Genomic DNA, 6,346 nt, shown 5'->3' on the forward strand with positions numbered 1-6,346 from the left:
AAATAATGTGTGCACTAAATTATTTTTATAGTTTTTAGTACCTCACGTGTGAACAACTGAATAAAGATCGATGATAACACATTTAGTTTGGTGGCTTTTTGACACTATTTGGTTTGGCGACTTCACTGTAAAAAATTAAAATAATAGTCTATTTTGATATTTAGAATCAAACAAATTTATTTTAGATTTTTTTTAAAGAAACCAATAATGTTGCCTATAGCCTAGCTAAGGAACCATTACATCACCCTAGTTTCCAGGCAAAGGCTACGGTGGGAGACCTCATTAGGTCTCCTACCGTAGGAGACTTGAATTTTTTTTTTTTTTTTTTTTGCAAAATGAATATCAATCATTGGATGTAGTTGAAAACTTTTGAATGGCTGAGATTTACAGATTATATAACTCACTAGGATTGTGTTATTTAAACAACTATATTCATTTATAAAAAGGGTGTTTTTGCCATTGTTAGTAAAATTGGAAAAATTCCCAGCAAGCTCATACAAGCTCATGTGCCTTGTTTATTCTCCAAGAGAAAATCACAGCAAACATTTCTCCCATCAAGCATTTATTTTCTTTTGCATATGTTCCCATCAAGCATTTCTTTTCTTTTTTACTGCAATTCGATAAAATATTTTTAACTATTAAATTCTGGAATTTTGTTTTATTTAACAAGTCTATCTCATAAAAAGTATCTATAAGAAATTATGAAAATTAATAAGATAGTACAATTTATGGGTGAAGAACGAAGCAGAGGATTACATTAGGATAAACCTTCAATTATCCCAAACTCATTTCTTGGGACTATCCTAATAGCAAAATCACAAGGGAATGAATCCTAATAGCTCCGCCTTCTACAAAACCGGCAATGAAGTTTCTTTTTAATGGTTGAAATTTGTTTTTTTTCTTCAGATCTATCAAAGAAATGAGTTTGGGTTTGAGGTAAAGAAATTGGATTTGGGTTTGAGAGAAAAATTTATCTGGGTTTTATAAACAGGTCTGGAAATCAATTTTTGATTTTGTGTTATTGTTAACAATAATTTTTTCTGGGTTTTGATGTTTGTGGTGAAGAAGCGATGATGATGAAGATGAATAAAACCGATAGCCAAAAGAAATCAAGAAATGTTATATTGAAACAAAAAAAAAAATCCTAAGATAAAAAAACATGTAAATAATAGAGAATGTGTAGTGTTCTTCAATCCAAAAGGTGGAGCAAATAATGCTGGAATGGTGTTCAAGGAAGAGCAACGAAGCAGAATTCAGATCTAGGTGGGAAAATCCCAAGATTTCCCTTTAGTTAATTGAATATTTTAAATAGAAATTACCTCCAACAACAGGTTTCCAATGTATACCCACCTGCAAACACAAGTCATTTTACTGCAAAAAAAAAAAATGTCTTTTACACAGTCTCCTACGGTAGGAGACCTATTCACCTCTCCTACCGTAAACGGCACCCTAGTTTCCAATTATACATCTTAACATTCCACATTGTATTCATATTTTGATTAATAATGAAAAGCTATAAGCTTCTTTTTGTCAAAAAAAATAAATAAACATGTTTTACTTATATTTACAATGAGGTTGGTTTTTTTTTTTTTAAATTAAACAATGAGGTGTAAGTGTGTTCAAACTTTGAGAAAAATACAAATATTATTAATATTTTCCAAGTCAAAAAGAACTTCTAGGTGTAAGTGTGTTCAAACTTTGAGAAAAATACAAATATTATTAATATTTTCCAAGTCAAAAAGAACTTCTATCTTATTTATAAAAGGTCTTAAGTTGTCTTAAACAACTTTTTGGAGCCAAAATTTGAGGTTAATTTTGTCATTTTAATATTGACATCTCATTATTATTATTATTATTTAATATATATTTAAGCAATTGAACAAACTTTTGCTAAATTTGTGCCATAAACTACGAAATACGTTTTTTTTTCTTCCATAATCTTAGTTTGTTTTTTTTTTCGTTTTTTTCTTTCATAATTTTATTTTGTTTTTCTTTCACATTATTATTTAATAATATATATTTAAGCAATTGAACAAACTTTTGTTAAATTTGTGCCATAAACTACTAAATACATTTTTTTCTTCCATAATCTTTGTTTTTTTTTGTTTTTTTTCTTTCATCTTATTTTGTTTTTTGTTTGATGGACATCATAGTTTGTTTTCTATTTTCTCTATTTTTTTGGTAGTGCTATTTTCTCTATTTAATCTTTGTTTTTTTTTGTTTTTTTTCTTTCATCTTATTTTGTTTTTTGTTTGATGGACATCATAGTTTGTTTTCTATTTTCTCTATTTTTTTGGTAGTGCTATTTTCTCTATTTATTTGGCAATATAAACACCGATCCCCATATGTTTTTTTTTGTTTTTGTTAACTATGTTTTTCTAAACAAACTTTTGCTAAAAAAATTTCTCATTAAATTTATGGCACCAAAGAAAGAAAAAAAACCTCATCTAACGTTTGTCTTTGGTAACTAACTCTGTCTACATCTGTGTCACTTTATGCCAAACTAATCATTCCTCAACTCTCTATATAAGTAACATCAAATAGTATTTATAAGTCATACTTCATCCTTCATCCTTCGATTAAATCATCTTCCTTCAAATTAATCGTACGTCATATTTTTTTGCTTTGAATCTCTTTTTTTATTTCTAACTTCTTTTTTATATCAACGATTAAAGTATCTCCCTATTAATATTTTTAACTTTGTCTACCTTTCTATGATTTATTTCTTTTCAATTCTATGTAGGATGAATAATGGCTTCTCATATTACTGCTACTGATGACATTGTTGCTGGAAAAATGATTGGAAGATACGTGTTCGTATAGTTAATCTTTGGAAAATTCCTGATTTCAACAAACCAAAAGAGGCATCCAGTATTGAATTACTTTTGCTAGATGAAAAGGCATGGGTCATGTATATGGTTCAGTTGTACCTATAAATTTTGTTGTTAAATATCTCTGATTTATACTACAACATGTTTGTGTTATGTGTGATGAAACAGCATGCCTCTATATACTTTTATATGGTTCTATTATACCTATCCATTTTTGTTATTAAAGATCTTTGATTTATTCATGTATTTCACAAGTTGTACCTTCTATTTTTCATCACAAGTAAATTTAGCCTATTAAATTAAAAGAACCATATATGAACGTGTTAGTAAAACAATTAGCCAATTAAATTTAAAGGTGGGGATTTATTTGTTTTGGTTGTTGCTGTACAGTTTTTGGATGCGCGGGGTTCCTCTTCCTCCACTATAATCTTCTTTGTTATTTTGAGTTCACTTCACTTTATTTTTGGGTGGCTCTGTTTTAATATAATATGCCGTTAAAAAAAAATTAAACAGCAAAACTGCACAGCTGCATCTAACAGGAGCAGCAAAACTGCTGAACTGAATTTAGCATGACACGGCATAGGAGAGGTTAACATACCTCAGCCAGCTGCCTGCCCAAAACACACCCGAAAAACAACCTAAACTATTATAAATTGATACTAAAAGAAGTTTTTTAATTTGATTCATGTATGTCCATACATGGACATGTTGATATGATTATATCATTTTTTTTTTGTTTCACCTTTATTTTTTTTTGAAAGAATTTGTTTCAGGTTTATAATTCTCATTATCTTTTTATTCACATAAATTCACATAATATTTTATTTATTTCAGTTGTCAAAGATACAAGGTTCTATTAAAAGCAAGGATTTCAAACAACTTGGAGATTCTATTGAAGAGGGTGCTTCATATACTATAGAAAAGTTCTTGGTCCAATTGGTCCAATTTAATAAAGGAAATTTTAAGCCAGCAAATCACAAATACAAGCTAACTTTGATAGGAAGCACTATTATAACCAAAACATCTTATGATAAAATTCCTGCAAATTAAATTTGTTTAACTTGACAAAATTTCAGGACATTATTGGTGGTACTGATAACGGTGTTTTAATGGGTTAGTAATTTATACTAAACTTACAAATTAAATATTAACTTATTTTAATATTTTTATGATTTCTTTTTTATGATTCTACAACCATGTTTATTTGTAGATGTCATTGGCCATGTAGTTGGAACGACTGACATTAAGGATGTTCAAGTAAAAGGAAAAATGACTAAAATCTTGGACTTGATTCTTGAAGACCTTGAGTTAGTGGAGTTTTTTTTTTTTTTTATCTTTGTTTTAACTACATATATAGATGTTTTTTTTAATTATTATTCTTAGTCTAATAAAAATTATTTTGTAAATTTCAGGAGCAATACAATTATTTGTACTTTATAGGGTCATTTTGCTGAACAAATGAATAGCTATATGAGCACAAATGGAAATACTTTTTCTATTGTAGTTGTTATGCATCTATGTCGACTTAAATTTTTTGGTGGTAATTAGATTATCTTTTTAAATGTAATTATTTTTAATTTCTTTGTATTGTTAATGATATATATCACTTAATACCTTTTGGTGTATCGTTTTAATAGGTATGTATGGGATTGCCAATGCATTCAATGAAACCAAGTTGCTTATAAATCCCAACATTGAAGAATGTTGCACCTACAAGAAATTACACATATATTATATATTGATAATTATTGAAAGTTTTTTTTGTTTTGTTTTTGTTAAGTATGATTTTCTTATATTTTACGATAGAATAGAAACTGGCAATGCATCTTTGACCCAAGGGGTCACCCAGATGACAGCACAATCTTCACTTTCTTTGTCTAATGATCTACTCCAAACATAAAACATGACAATTTCAGATATTACACAAGCTAAACAGGTCTACAACTTTATGCTGATTTGCTTTGACTTATACTATTATACTATGTTGTTAAATAATTCTTAATCCATATCTTTGTGTTTTAATTTTCTAATTATTATTCTTTAAATAAATTTAATAACTATGCAGGTGGGTGCATGTGTTGTCTTGGCTAAAATTATTGACATAGACACCAATAAGAAGTGGTTCTACGTTTCATGTGATACGTGCTTCAAGGAGGTTGAACCTGTTTGTACAAAATACTTTTGTGAAAAATGTGATACATAGTCGATGCTACAAAAAGGTGACGTTTTCCATATTAATTTTTCTTATGTTTCACTCATGTTTTTTAAGCTAAACTCAATTATTCTTTCTATTCGGTTACTTATATAATTAGCAAATCTAATTTCAATTTTTTTTTCTTTCTAATAACTTACTATGTACATGATTATATAAACGACAAGTTTATATAAACGACAAGTTGCATCATCACCACTTTTATTCTTTTGGTCACTGATTTTTTTGGTTAGTGTTCCTTATAAGGTTATTGAATCTTTCATGTATATTCACTTTTCATTTTAGGTTTATGGTGCACATTCATGTTATGGATGATAGTGGGTCAACTACCTTTGTGTTGTTTGATGGAGTTATTTCACAGCACTTTGGAAAGACTGCAAAAGAACAAATGGTATTGATAATGAACTTAAGTATATTGTTTTTTGTATTTTTTATGTCATATTATTAAAACAATAAACATTGGTTTTAATTGTTTACTAATCCAAATCAAAAACAGGGAAAGACCACAAATGATTATCCAACCGAGTTTGAAACCTTACGTGATAAGGAAATGCTTTTCAAATTGGAGATCAATCAAAAAAATGTTGAACAGAGGTTTTATACCTATGCAGTCGAAAAGATGTCCGATGACAATGAAATCATTGATGAGTTTAAGAAAAAGTATTATATTGAGTGTCATGATGCTCCACCGAATGGTGAGGAAGATGATGATGTTGATATCATAGGTCCTATTACTCCCCAAACTGATGATAACATTAAGGTAGTTAAATATTCTTTATATCTACTTTAAAAGTATTCATAAAACTTATTAAATTAACCATTGCTATGAATGTTTATTATTCATGTAGCTTCTTGGTGATGAAGCTAATTCTATTCCTAAAGATACTCATCCATCCAAGTCTTTGAGAAAGAGAAACGCCGACTCAGATGCAACACATATTGACCTTGATTGTCAAACTCGGTCGTCCACCACTAAATTGCAGAAAGTTGTCAAAATTAAGCAAGAACCTCAAGATTGATATTTTAGCTCTTCTTAGTCTACACTACTTAGATTTATTTTGTTTCATTTTTCTTTTTTACTCAATAAGTACCTTCTTAATTGTTAATTGTTGTGGAATTTATCTCCTTCATATTTGCTAATTTGGTTGTTATAACATTTGGTACTTTGGTGCATATGTCATACATCCAAAAATAACATGTTTACGTTCTTTTTTGTCCACATCAATATCACTCTATCTATATAATTTTTTTTTATCTCTATCGAATGATGTGGTGGTAACCAAAAATCACTTATGTTGGTGAC

The 6,346-nt window shown here is 28.6% G+C and overlaps 1 pseudogene across 1 annotated transcript; it reads left to right on the forward strand.

The window, feature by feature from the left end:
• Window positions 1-3,653: 3,653 nt before the first annotated feature.
• Window positions 3,654-6,080, forward strand: LOC146933363 (uncharacterized; annotated as a pseudogene). Its single transcript, XR_015008028.1, has 8 exons — window positions 3,654-3,944; window positions 4,042-4,138; window positions 4,244-4,371; window positions 4,469-4,767; window positions 4,897-5,050; window positions 5,329-5,434; window positions 5,540-5,803; window positions 5,892-6,080. The product of XR_015008028.1 is annotated as an uncharacterized LOC146933363 (transcript).
• The last annotated feature ends 266 nt before the right edge of the window (window positions 6,081-6,346 follow it).

The sequence above is a fragment of the Medicago sativa genome, chromosome 4 (genome assembly GCF_051527215.1).
Source record: "Medicago sativa cultivar Bolivia chromosome 4, Bolivia_mono, whole genome shotgun sequence".
NCBI lineage: Eukaryota > Viridiplantae > Streptophyta > Magnoliopsida > Fabales > Fabaceae > Medicago > Medicago sativa.